Consider the following 15,110-nt stretch of genomic DNA (forward strand, 5'->3'; position numbering starts at 1 on the left):
GTTGATTGGATATAAGCCAATTATTGTGTGTACTGTTTACACATGATTTTAATTTAGTTTTGTGCAATATTTGCTTTCTGTGGTTGTAATTATCTGTGGGAATTGCAAAATGGAGTTAAATATTGACTACTCGACCCTAAATAGAAAGTCATTTATATAGAATACATTATTCCTAATAAAGTAGATTCAGTGTAAATTGCTTGTATTACATATCCTTAAAGAAGCACTCACAAAATTGTTTTTATCCCCTAAACCTATGTAAATGATTATATCATGTAGTGTAATTGCAGTAATATAGTCACTTATCGCTGGGCTCAATAAGAGTGGACCATGGGCCACATAATGGCATTCATCATTGCCTGTTTACCGCCGCTGCTGCCCGCCATTCAATGTCACTGCTATCTGCATCCTCAGGTTGCAGGATCCTGCATGCCGGCCTTGCTCTTAAAGGGTTAGCACACCATTTCCCAGAAGTGACTTTCAGCCTATTGCTGAGAGGCACTAGGTACTTAAGGCAACCTCCCACTAGAGGAGGAGCCTGCACAAAATCCTTAGTTAGTCCATCCTCTGTCTGCTAGATAGTTGTTAGGTCCCGTGCTCCTATCCTATTACCTATTCCTGTCACCGCCTTTTCATACCTAGCTGTCCTTACCATGCCTACCATACCTGTCTGTACCCTCTTTCCTGTCTGCCTCAGCCATCCCACCTGTACCTGCCTGCCCCTGTGTCCGTAGCTGAATCTGTCTTCTGTCCTGGACGTTAGATGCCACAGTCCTGGTCACTGCCCTGGAAGTGGTTCCTGGCATCTGACTCGCAACAGGAGCTTAGTTAAACCCCTCCCACTAAAGGGTAAGCCCGGGTCCCCCTGTGGTCTTGTAGGTTAACTCTTGCTTGCCGTCTCAACAGTGGGAAGCGTTAGAATCCTGTATCTAGGAAGCCATGTGAGGGCTCAAGCTGTATATAGGGGGGCTATGTGGGGGCTCATTCTGTATGTAGGAGGTTGTGTAGGGTCTCATACTATTTATTGGGGGACTGTGTGTGTGAGGGCTCAGCCTGTATGTAGGGTGCTATGTGAGGACTCATGCTATATATAGGGAGGCTATGTGTGGGTTCGCACTGCATATAGGGTGATGTCCTCATACTTCTGCTCAATATTAAGTGATTCAATTAATATTAATATAAAATAACTAGCTGTAGTACCCGGGCGTTGCCCGGGATAGTATCTGTCACTCTGTCTCTATCCCAGTCTCTGTCTGTGTGTCGTTGTCTGTCTCTCTCTTTCCTTGTCTTTCTGTGTCTATGTCTCTGTCTGTCTTTGTATCAGTCTATCTGTCTCTATCTCTGTGTCTCTGTGTCTGTCTGTCTCTCTATCTCTGTATCTGTGTCTGTCTGTCTTTCTCTATGTCTGTCTGTCTCTCTCTTGCCCCGTCTGTCTCTTTCTCTGTTTGTCTCTTTCTCTGTTTTGTCTCTGTCCCTGTCTGTCTCTTTTTAGGTCTGTCTCTTTTCAGGTCTGTCTTTTTCCTCGTCTATCTCTTTCCAGGTCTGTCTCTTTCCAGGTCTGTCTCTTTCCCCGTCTGTCTCTTTCCCCGTCTGTCTCTTTCCCCGTCTGTCTCTTTCCCTGACTGTCTCTGTCTGTTTCTTTCCATGTCTGTCTCTTTACAGGTCTGTCTCTTTCAAGGTCTGTCTCTTTTCCCATCTGTCTTTCCCCGTCTGTCTATTTCCCCATCTGTTTTTGTCTGTCTCTCTGTTTGTCTCTTTCCTCGTCTGTCTCTTTTCAGGTCTGTTTCTTTCCCCGTCTGTAAACATTTCTGTATTTTAATTTTCTCTTTTTTTTCTGTATTATACACAGCATTACCTTGATAAAAGCTCTATGAGCTGAAACGTCGGTGTAACTGATGAACCTTTTTTGCCTTGCAATAAAATCACCTGCAAAAAAATTTTTTTCATTTCATATTTTCTTATTTGAGTGTGCCGAAGCTTGCTTTTCTATATTGACTACTACTTTTCTTCTGAGCACCTCTCTATTCCAGTAGTTAGTGCAGCCAGGCTGACTTTTTCTTTTGTCTTTCCCTGGTCTGTCCCTTTTCCAGGTCTGTCTCTTTCCCCGACTGTCTCCCCGTCTCTTTCCCTGTCTTTTTCCCTGTCTGTCTTTGTCCATCTCTTTGTCTGTGTCTCTTCCTGTCTGTCTCTTTCCCTGTCTGTCCGTCTCTGTCTGTCCGTTTCCTTCTCTGTCAAGGTCTGTTTCTTTCTCCATCTATCTTTGTCTGTCTCTCTGGCTGTCAACTCTTTTCCTGTCTGTCTGTCTCTGTTCCTGACTGCCTGTCTGTCTGTCTCTTTCTCCATCTGTCTTTTTCCAGGTCTGTCTCTTTCCCTGTCTGTCTCCTTCCCTGTCTGTCTCTGTCTGTCTCTTTCACCGTCTGTCTGTCTCTATCTCTTTGTCTCTTTCCCTGTCTGTCTCTGTCTGTCTCTTTCTGTCTCTCTCTTTATCCGTCTCCCGACTGACATCATATTACCTCACACATAAGCTTCTTATACTAACAATGTCTTGTGTTCCTATAGCAACCAATTACAGCTGCTATTAAAACCAGTAGTTCCAGGCTCCATTTACTTTAATGGAGGCATGTTTTTTGGAGAGTAACTGTAAAGTGCAGGGTTAAATTTTCCTGTCAAAACCTAGTCTATGCCGTTCCTTGGGTCACATGGGGCATCTGTGCAAAATTTCGTGACGTAGCGGACATACACACATACATACACACATACATATATACATACACTCAGCTTTATTTATTAGATAATTATAATTAATATGTTAATATTAATATTGAGCAGAATTAATTTCAGACTATTGGTTCAGCTCTCCACACCAGTCACAGTCACTCATGTGGACCCTCGGAAAAATGAATTGCCCACCCCTGTTATAGAGCCTTGTTCTGATGCTCCACAGACTTACATTGTAAGACCTCACTTACGTGAGCTTATGAATCGGAGGAGTGCAATATGATAAAATCTCTCCTTGCACTCTGACCAATGTTCGTCAATGAAGCAGAGCAGATCAGCAATTTTTTCCTCATCCAGATTCGGGATGAAGAAAAAGGCACAACATGCTGTGATTGGCATCGTATCTGGGATCACTCGCACTCATACTGGTCTATGGGTGCATGTGAGTCATCGGACTGTATTCAGATGTCATCAGTCTGATATACGCAGAGAAAGGCAATGGAGAAAGAGAAATTAATCTCTCCTATTCTCATCACATGTTAACTGATTCCCTCATGTGAGAAAATCAGAGCACAGTAGATGACACTCGGCTCATGCTCATAACAGAGTATGAGAAGAGTGTCATTAGCATATCGCATCTGATTCTCTGACATCCGATGCTATATGCTCATCTTACCACAGTCTTAGGGCGGCTTTGCACATTGCAACATCGCACGTGCGATGTCGGTGGGGTCAAATCGAAAGTGACACACATCTGGCGTCACTTTCGACATCGTTGTGTGTAAATTCTAGATGATACGATGAATGAGCGCAAAAGCGTCGTTATCGTATCATCGCTGCAGGCTCCGACTTTTCCATAATTATGCTGCCGCGACAGGTACGATGCTGTTCCTCGTTCCTGCGGCAGCACACATCGCTGTGTGTTACGCCGCAGGAGCGAGGAACTTCACCTTACCTGCCGCCGGCGACTCTACGGAAGGAAGGAGGTGGGCGGGATGTTTACATCCTGCTCATCTCTGTTCCTCCGCCGCTATTGGCCGCCTGCCGTGTGACGTCGCTATGACGCCGCACGACCCGCTCCCTTAGGAAGGAGGCGGGTCGCCGGCCAGAGCGACGGTCGCAGGGCAGGTGAGTGCATGTGAAGCTGGCGTAGCGATAATACCTGCGACGGGGGTGGGGACTATTGCGTGCGACATCGCAGCATCGGCTTGTGATGTCGCAACGTGCAAAGCCCGCCTTAGACCGGTGTCACACTTGTGAGTGACTAGCGCGAGTCTCGCATTGCATATCACCCGGCACGGCCGCACACTCTCCTGACAAGAGGAGGTCGACTGCATGTATTTCAGTGTGATCTGCTAAGTAGGAATAGAAGTCACGCAATTAAGAAGATCTGAGCGGCACTGGAAACTGGGGAAGATGGTGATAAGTGAGCAAATGAGCACACTTAATACATTACACACACACATTTAAAATTGATGTTGCTGTGTAAAACTCATAGGTTGAATTTATAGTTTTCTTTGTGATAATATACCAGTGTCAGTAAAAATTAATCTAAGACGTAAGGTTTTATATGGAACATGTACCAATATATCAGTGCTTTGGATCAGAGTGTCAGTTTTTGATCAGTGTGTAATCAGTGTCATCAGTGTTTTTCACAGATGGATCAATAAATAAATTACAAAGCTTTTCCTATCCTTTGCAATGTTCAACACAGACAGCACTTGGGTTGTACACTGATGCCATCCATATGCTGTACTTGTTTTTCAAGAACCCGTAGACTTATATTGGTACTTTACATCCGTGCTGCCTGTAAAAAAATGGACGTCTCAGTGAGTTTTGCAGTCACACGGTCTGTAAAAAAACACGGACCTGTGACAGCCCCAAAGACTATAAATGGATACAAGGAGAATTCCATACAGAATACATACATGCAACATGAACACCCAAAGGAGGTCTAGTGGAAATAAATGGCATAACATAACAAAAGAACAATGACCCAATATCTCCCCTCCAATCCTAGTTAATCTCTGTTTACTTCCCTGTAGACGTCATGTGCTATCTACCCATGTAATGTCGGTAGTATGAGAATGCCGCCATGGACTGCTGACATCAGTGATTGGCTGCTGCAGTCATGTGAGTAGACCACATGTGACTGCTCCCAGGAAGCTAACAGAGAATGTCATGGAGCCCCAGATTAGTGGGCCTGTAGTGTCAGCACATTCATTAGTAAGCAATGCTTCTTTCATTACCTTAGTAATGCAATTATAGGTGGGCTTCCAGGAGCATCCTTCTGTCTGGGTCTCCCGCCTCTACCTCCTCCTTCCTTTTCTCCATAGAATTTTATCAGCAGCCACTGCCATTTTTTGCCTCAAGTTAGAAGAAAATTCATCATCATTGTATACAAAAAGGACCAGCTATGTGATCTGTCTAGCAGGAGGGATAAGAATGCTTCTCATAATGGGATTTCAAAGTTTCTGATCTTCATTTGTACAAATATGAATGCTAAAATCATTGCTCTGCCTAGCTTTTCTCAGAAATGGGAACAGGAAATATATTTTAGGTGTATGTCATGTACATACACAATACTGGAGGAGGGCAGGAAGCCATCTATACCATGAGGTCTAGATAAGCGTGTTGCAATGGCTGTCACGTAGATTGCATGATACAAACACCAAAAAGATAACCCCCCTATTAAATACCAACTGATAAGCAGATTAACATCCAGATGTCTATGCAAAGAGTCTGTAACAACTGCAAAGTGAATCATTACAAGTTAAAAAACAAACAAATTCAAATTATATATAGATATATAGATACTAATATATATAGATAGTCATATAGCATAATTGACTTTTGGCAGGGGCGCACATAGAAATCATGGGGCCCCATAGCAAAAGTCTGAATGAGGCCCCCCCACCGATAAAAAACAAACAAAAAAACATTATCATAATAACCATTATATATGTTATTGGGGGCCAGCATGTATTATTGGGGGAGGCTTATAGTCAGAAATAACACATACTACTACATAGTGTTACTGAACAACGCCCACCATATAAAGGTTTGCAATGTATTATTACATTGCAAAATAATGCCACCACACCATGACCAAATATCACCACATAGAGTCTGAATATAACCACCATCCTGTTACTGAGCAAAGACCACTGCACCAAGACCAGTGGGTTCACACCACAAATCCCTAAAAAATCTGCAATATGTGAACTTGGCCTAAAGTAGGGATGTCCTTCTTCGTGCCCCTCACTACACACAATATACATTTTCACATCTGTCTCCCCCGTATAATGCTAAGGATTATGACTCTTTATAGCCTTAGGATCTATATTAAAACTCTGCAAAGTACAGGGATAATACACACACACACACACACACACTGATGGCACAGCAAAGGGGCAACACACACACAGTGATGACACAGCACAGGGGCAACACACACAGTACTGGCACAGGGGCAACACACACACACACACACACACACACACACGCATACACACACACACACACACACACACACACAGAGTGATGGCACAGCACAGGGCAGTTTTTCTGTAGTATTACAGGCAGACATCTGTACGTTATAATACTCACCTGCTCCTGTGCTGTGAGAGATGATGATAGTGGCTCAGGCCTCCCTGCTGCACTTCCTGTGAGTCTTCCTGGCTGCTCCTCCTGTCCTCTGCTTTTTCTTTTTGTTCCTTCTGTTCTCCGCTTCTCACTGTTTTTCTGCTCTCTGTTTGCTTTTCTCTCTTTTTTGTGGTCTCTACTCCTTCTTCACTCCTGCACTCTTTTCCTTTTCATCATTTCATTTTCCCGCGTCTGCCCCCTCTCCTGATTGGCTGTTCTCCTTCTGGCATCTCTGCTGCCTGGCCACTCCCTCCTCTTCAGCACAGGCCGCACACAGTGTGCAGTGTGGGCGCCTCTGAATCTTTGTGTTGACCAGTCTGCAGCTATACAAACAGTGCTGGCTCCCAGCGGCGTTAATCAGCTGCTTGGTGATGGCCCCGGGGGCATGATGCATGAAAGTGAAAACGCACATACTGCGGGTAGCCACCCCGGGCCCCTCCAGCCAGGGCTGCCACCAGGAATTTCCGGGCCCGATACTGACAAAATTTTCGGGCCCCATCAGACTCCACCACAGCTCCGGCTCTACCCCTCGAACCTTCGGCAATAGCAAAAAGTTGTTTCCAGCATCACGTCCTAGAAAAGGTTAAAAAACAATTTTATTCCATAAGGTTAAAACCAACACTAGGTTGGATGGACGTCCACGAAGTATAAAACAATGTCTGACGCGTTTCACACCTAACAGAGGTTCTTAGTCTTAAGTGGGCTTTACACGCTGCGACATCGCTAGCCGATGCTAGCTATGGCGAGCGTGATAGCACCCGCCCCTATCGTTATGCCAATATTTGGTGATCGCTGCCGCAGCGAACATTATCGCTACAGCAGCGTCACACACACTTACCTGGTCGTCGTCGTCGCTGTGACTGCCGAACAATCCCTCCCTCAAGGGGGAGGGACGTTCGGCATCACAGCGACATCATCGCGACATCACTAAGCGGCCGGACAATCAAAGTGGAGGGGCGGAGATGAGCGGGACATAACATCCCTCCCACCTCCTTCCTTCCTCATTGCAGGCATGTGGCAGGTAAGGAGAGGTTCCTCGTTCCTGCGGCATCACACGTAGCGATGTGTGCTGCCACAGGGACGAGGATCAACTTCGCCCACGTGACAGCAGCGATATTTGAGAATGGACCCCCATGTCTATGAGGAGCGATTTTGGACGTTTTTGCAACGATCCAAAATCGCTCCTAGGAGTCACACACAACGAGATCGCTACAGTGGCCGGATGTGCGTCACAAAATCCGTGACCCCAACGAGATCGCTGTAGCAAACTCGTAGCGTGTAAAGCCCACTTTAGACATATCCTGTTGTATTTGCACAAGTTATGGAATAAAATTGGTTTTTAACCTCTTTTCTTGGCCATGATGCTGGAAACAACTTTTGTTCTATTGCCGGACTTTGCCTCTTTGAACATGGAGCTGCCCTCCCTGCACCGTCCCCCAGAGAGAGGACCCAGGTGATGCCTTTACCGGGGGAGCTGAGATCCTCCTGTGCATACTGACTTCCAACCTTCCACAATCCACCATCACTCTTGGAAAATCTCCAATTCTGCAAACACCAATCAAACATTAACCGCTAGTCGTCATTTTGACTGCCTGAAAAATGCTGCATGCACCATTTTTTGGGTCATTAAAATGACAAACCCGAGACAGAATCATCAGCCATATGTGTATATCTAATATATAAAGCTGTGTATGTGTGTGTGGATAGATATTATAATATATATTAAAAAAAAAAAAAAATTACCTTCTCACCCCCTGTGGGTGGTTATTTGTCCTTCCTCATTCTCGGGTCCTCTACCAGAGGCCTGGGAGTTTGAGGGTTCTGCGCAGGATCTTAGTTGTTCCCAGCACTGCGCTTTTCTGGACAGGGAGGTCAGATGTTGCTCCTGGAATCTGTTGCAGCCATTTTTCCAACTTAGGGGTCACTGCTCCAAGTGCTCCTATCACCACTGGAATCACTGTTACCTTCACCTTCCACATCTTCTTCTCCAGTTGTTCTTTAAGGCCCTGGTATTTCTCCAGCTTCTCATATTCCTTCTTTCTGATGTTACTATCATTAGGCACTGCCACATCTATTATCATTGCTGTCTTCTGACCCTTGTCTACTATCACGATATCTGGTTGGTTAGCTACCACTTGCTTATCTGTCTGGATCTTGAAGTCCCACAGGATTTTAGCCCTTTCATTCTCCACCACTTTTTCTGGGGTCTCCCACCTGGTTGTAGGGGGACTTAGCCCATACACTGTACAGATATTCCTGTATACAATTCCCGCTACTTGGTTGTGGCGTTCGGTGTACGCTGTTCCTGCTTGCATTTTGCATCCTGCCACTTATTGGATTGTTTATGTGGTTTCTTTACATAGTCTACACCTTGGGTCTTGTCTTGTGTGGTAGATCCCTGCTTCTATGGATCTGGTACTTAGCGCCTGCTCTTGTGCTGCTATGATTAGTGCCTCTGTGCTGTCCTGGAGTCCAGCTTTCTCCAGCCATTGGTAGGATTTCTTCATGTCAGCCACCTCCATTATCTGTCTATGTCCTCCTCAGCATACTGACTTCCAACCTTCCACAATCCACCATCACTCTTGGAAAATCTCCAATTCTGCAAACACCAATCAAACATTAACCGCTAGTCGTCATTTTGACTGCCCGAAAAAAGCTGCATGCACCATTTTTTTGGTTCATTAAAATGACAAACCCGAGACAGAATAGTCAGCCATATGTGTATATCTAATATATAAAGCTGTGTATGTGTGTGTGGATAGATATTATTATAATATATTATAATAATATATATATATATATATATATATATATATATATATATATACACTGTATGTGTGTCCGCTATAGGAACCCGCACCGTCTCATTTACAATCACGATATTTTGCACAGACGCCTCATGTGACCCAGGGAACGTCATAGACTATTTTTTGAGGGGAAAATGTAACCCCATGCTGTAGGCTGGGGCCACACAGGGCACTACTGTGATCCTCGCATGACACTCGGCTCACGCTGGGAGCACAGCAGGAGCCGACTGTCATGCGAGTGTCACTGCGACTGAGCTCCGATCATGCGATCGGACCTCAGCTGCAGGGGACGGGCCGGCACTCAGGAGGGGCGGGCCAATGCTGCGGAGGGGAGGGAGGTATTTATCTCTCTCTCTCCTCCGTTGCCGGCTATTGCCATTCTCGCACTGCACTCGCGGTACACCGGTGTAACGCGAGTGCAGTGTGATTCTTCTCTCACCCAATACACTTGAATGGGTGCGAGAGAGTCTCGCATAACAATTGCAGCATGCTGCAATTGTTTTCTCGGTCCGATTGGGGCCGAGAAAATAATCGCTCATATGCGCTGGCACATAGGCTAATGTTTGTCCGAGTGGAATACAATGTTTTATCGCATCCCACTCGCTCCGATTTTCATGCCGTGTGTCTTAATAATAATAATTATAATAATAATAATTTTATTCATTTATATAGCGCTATACATACATTGGAAACACTGTCCCCATTGGGACTCACAATCTAGAGTCCCTATCTGTATGTCTTTGGAGTGTGGGAGGAAACCAATGCAAACACGGGGAGAATATACAAACTCCTTGCAGATGGCGTCCTTGGTAGGATTTGAACCCAGGACCTCAGCGCTGCAGTGCTAACCACTGAGCCACCGTGCCGCCCTTACAGTTACTCTCCAAAAAAATTCCTTACATTAAAGTCAATGGAGCTAGTAGGTGAGGTCATTAATAGCAGCTGTGATTGGTTATTATAGGCAACAAAGGACATTGCTAGTGTAAAGCTGGGTTACCTTATCAGGATCGCTGCTGCATCATTACATGGTCACTGGTAAGCTGTCAAACAGGCAGATCTCACCAGCGACCAGTGACAAGCCCCCAGCCAGCAGCAACGCGTGGAAGCGATGCTGCGCTTGGTAACTAAGGTAAATATCAGGTAACCATTACCCGATATTTACCTTGGTTACCAGCGCACACCGCTTAGCGCTGGCTCCCTGCACTCCTAGCCAGAGTACACATCGGGTTAATAAGCAAACCTTTGCTTATTTACCCGATGTGTACAACGGCTACGCGTGCAGGGAGCAGGGAGCCGGCACTGGCAGCGTGAGAGCGGCGGTGCTAGTAACTAATGTAAATATCAGGTAACCAAGGAAAGGGCTTCCCTTGGTTACCCGATATTTACCTTGTTTACAGCTTACCGCAGGCTGCCAGAAGCTGGATCCCTGCTCCCTGCTCGCTTCAGTTCGTCGCTCTCTCGCTGTCACACACAGCGATGTGTGCTTCACAGCGGGAGAGCAACGAGCAAAAAATGAAGCTGGACATTCAGCAACGAGCAGCGACCTCACAGCAGGGGCCAGCTTGTTGCTGGATGTCATACACAGCGACAGCGACGGGACGTCGCTGCAACGTCACAGAAAATGGTGACTTAGCAGCGACATCGTTGTCGCCATGTGTGAACCCAGCTTAAGAAGCTTCTGTGTGAGGTAATATGATACTGGTGGAGAGATGGATAGAGAGAGAGACAGACAGATAGGGAATGAGAGACAGAGATAGACAGATAGGGAATGAGAGACAGAGACAGACAGATAGGGAATGAGAGACAGAGACAGACAGATAGGGAATGAGAGACAGAGACAGACAGATAGGGAATGAGAGAGAGAGACAGACAGATAGGGAATGAGAGACAGAGACAGACAGATAGGGAATGAGAGACAGAGACAGACAGATAGGGAATGAGAGACAGAGACAGACAGATAGGGAATGAGAGACAGAGACAGACAGATAGTTAATGAGAGACAGAGACAGACAGATAGGGAATGAGAGACAGAGACAGACAGATAGGGAATGAGAGAGAGAGAGAGACAGACAGATAGGGAATGAGAGACAGAGACAGACAGATAGGGAATGAGAGAGAGAGAGAGACAGACAGATAGGGAATGAGAGACAGAGACAGACAGATAGGGAATGAGAGACAGAGACAGAGACAGACAGATAGGGAATGAGAGACAGAGATAGACAGATAGGGAGTAAGAGAGAGAGACAGAGACAGACAGATAGGGAATGAGAGACAGAGACAGACAGATAGGGAATGAGAGAGAGAGACAGAGACCGACAGATAGGGAATGAGAGACAGACAGATAGGGAATGAGAGACAGAGACAGGCAGATAGGGAATGAGAGAGAGAGACAGAGACCGACAGATAGGGAATGAGAGACAGACAGATAGGGAATGAGAGACAGAGACAGGCAGATAGGGAATGAGAGAGAGAGACAGAGACCGACAGATAGGGAATGAGAGACAGACAGATATGGAATGAGAGACAGAGACAGACAGGTAATGAGAGAGACAGATAGGGAATGAGAGAGAGATAGGGAATGAGAGAGAGAGATAGGGAATGAGAGAGACAGACAGATAGGGAATGAGAGAGACACACAGACAGATAGGGAATGAGAGACAGAGACAGACAGGGAATGAGAGACAGAGACAGACAGATAGGGAATGAGAGACAGAGACAGACAGATAGGGAATGAGAGACAGAGACAGACAGATAGGGAATGAGAGACAGATAGACAGATATGGAATGAGAGACAGAGACAGACAGGGAATGAGAGAGAGAGGCAGGGAATGGGAGACAGAGACAGAAAGATAGGGAATGAGAGAGACAGACAGATAGGGAATGAGAGACAGAGACAGACAGATAGGGAATGAGAGAGAGAGACAGGTACAGACAGACAGGGAATGAGAGAGAGAGACAGAGACAGACAGATAGGGAATGGGAGACAGAGACAGACAGATAGGGAATGAGAGACAAAGGCAGGCAGATAGGGAATGAGAGATAGAGACAGACAGATAGGGAATGAGAGACAGAGACAGGTACAGATAGGGAATGAGAGACAGACAGATATGGAATGAGAGACAGAGAGACAGAGACAGACAGATAGGGAATGAGAGACAGAGACAGACAGGGAATGAGAGCGAGAGAGACAGAGACAGATAGGGAATGAGAGAGACAGATAGGGAATGAGAGAGAGAGAGATAGGGAATGAGAGAGACAGACAGATAGGGAATGAGAGAGACAGACAGATAGGGAATGAGAGAGACAGACAGATAGGGAATGAGAGAGACAGACAGACAGACAGATAGGGAATGAGAGACAAAGACAGACAGATAGGGAATGAGAGACAGAGACAGACAGATAGGGAATGAGAGACAGACAGACATATGGAATGAGAGACAAAGACAGACAGGGAATGAGAGAGAGACAGATAGATAGGGAATGAGAGACAGAGTCAGACAGATATGGAATGAGAGACAGAGACAGACAGGGAATGAGAGAGAGGGAATGAGACAGACAGGGAATGAGAGAAAGAGGCAGGGAACGGGAGACAGAGACAGAAAGATAGGGAATGAGAGAGAGAGACAGACAGATAGGGAATGAGAGACAGAGACAGACAGATAGGGAATGAGAGAGAGAGACAGGTACAGACAGACAGGGAATGGGAGACAGAGACAGACAGATAGCTAATGAGAGACAGAGGCAGGCAGATAGGGAATGAGAGACAGAGACAGACATATAAGGAATGAGAGACAGAGACAGACAGATAGGGAATGAGAGACAGACAGACAGATAGTTAATGAGAGACAGAGACAGACAGATAGGGAATGAGAGACAGAGAGAGACAGGGAATGAGAGCGAGAGAGACAGATAGGGAATGAGAGAGACAGATAGGGAATGAGAGAGAGAGATAGGGAATGAGAGAGACAGACAGATAGGGAATGAGAGAGACAGACAGATAGGGAATGAGAGAGACAGACAGATAGGGAATGAGAGAGACAGACAGACAGATAGGGAATGAGAGACAGAGACAGACAGATAGGGAATGAGAGACAGAGACAGACAGATAGGGAATGAGAGACAGAGACAGACAGATAGGGAATGAGAGACAGAGACAGACAGATAGGGAATGAGAGACAGAGACAGACAGATAGGGAATGAGAGACAGAGACATACAGATAGGGAATGAAAGACAGAGACAGACAGATAGGGAATGAGAGACAGACAGATAGGGAATGAAAGACAGAGACAGACAGATAGGGAATAAGAGACAGAGACAGACAGATAGGGAATGAGAGACAGACAGATAGGGAATGAGAGACAGAGACAGACAGATAGGGAATGAGAGACAGAGACAGACAGATAGGGAATGAGAGACAGAGACAGACAGATAGGGAATGAGAGACAGAGACAGACAGATGGGGAATGAGAGAGAGAGACAGACAGATAGGGAATGAGAGAGAGACAGACAGATAGGGAATGAGAGAGAGAGACAGACAGATAGGGAAGGAGAGAGAGACAGACAGATGGGGAATGAGAGAGAGAGACAGACAGATAGGGAATGAGAGAGAGACAGACAGATAGGGAATGAGAGACAGAGACAGACATATAAGGAATGAGAGACAGAGACAGACAGATAGGGAATGAGAGACAGACAGACAGATAGTTAATGAGAGACAGAGACAGACAGATAGGGAATGAGAGACAGAGAGAGACAGGGAATGAGAGCGAGAGAGACAGATAGGGAATGAGAGAGACAGATAGGGAATGAGAGAGAGAGATAGGGAATGAGAGAGACAGACAGATAGGGAATGAGAGAGACAGACAGATAGGGAATGAGAGAGACAGACAGATAGGGAATGAGAGAGACAGACAGACAGATAGGGAATGAGAGACAGAGACAGACAGATAGGGAATGAGAGACAGAGACAGACAGATAGGGAATGAGAGACAGAGACAGACAGATAGGGAATGAGAGACAGAGACAGACAGATAGGGAATGAGAGACAGAGACATACAGATAGGGAATGAGAGACAGAGACAGACAGATAGGGAATGAGAGACAGACAGATAGGGAATGAAAGACAGAGACAGACAGATAGGGAATAAGAGACAGAGACAGACAGATAGGGAATGAGAGACAGACAGATAGGGAATGAGAGACAGAGACAGACAGATAGGGAATGAGAGACAGACAGATAGGGAATGAGAGACAGAGACAGACAGATAGGGAATGAGAGACAGAGACAGACAGATAGGGAATGAGAGACAGAGACAGACAGATAGGGAATGAGAGACAGAGACAGACAGATAGGGAATGAGAGACAGAGACATACAGATAGGGAATGAGAGACAGAGACAGACAGATAGGGAATGAGAGACAGACAGATAGGGAATGAAAGACAGAGACAGACAGATAGGGAATAAGAGACAGAGACAGACAGATAGGGAATGAGAGACAGACAGATAGGGAATGAGAGACAGAGACAGACAGATAGGGAATGAGAGACAGAGACAGACAGATAGGGAATGAGAGAGAGAGACAGACAGATAGGGAATGAGAGAGAGAGACAGACAGATAGGGAATGAGAGACAGAGACAGACAGATAGGGAATGAGAGACAGAGACAGACAGATAGGGAATGAGAGAGAGAGACAGACAGATAGGGAATGAGAGACAGAGACAGACAGATAGGGAATGAGAGACAGAGACAGACAGATAGGGAATGAGAGACAGAGACAGACAGATAGGGAATGAGAGACAGAGACAGACAGATAGGGAATGAGAGACAGAGACATACAGATAGGGAATAAGAGACAGAGACAGACAGATAGGGAATGAGAGACAGACAGATAGGGAATGAAAGACAGAGACAGACAGATAGGGAATAAGAGACAGAGA

At 45.8% G+C, this 15,110-nt stretch overlaps 1 protein-coding gene across 1 annotated transcript in view; it reads left to right on the plus strand.

Annotated features, from left to right (window-relative positions):
- SH3D21 (SH3 domain containing 21) overlaps positions 1-15,110 on the plus strand; it is a 271,986-nt gene that overhangs the window by 145,963 nt on the left and 110,913 nt on the right. The gene's annotated exons all lie outside the window — the stretch shown is intronic.

This window comes from Anomaloglossus baeobatrachus, chromosome 2 (genome assembly GCF_048569485.1).
Source record: "Anomaloglossus baeobatrachus isolate aAnoBae1 chromosome 2, aAnoBae1.hap1, whole genome shotgun sequence".
Taxonomy (NCBI): domain Eukaryota; kingdom Metazoa; phylum Chordata; class Amphibia; order Anura; family Aromobatidae; genus Anomaloglossus; species Anomaloglossus baeobatrachus.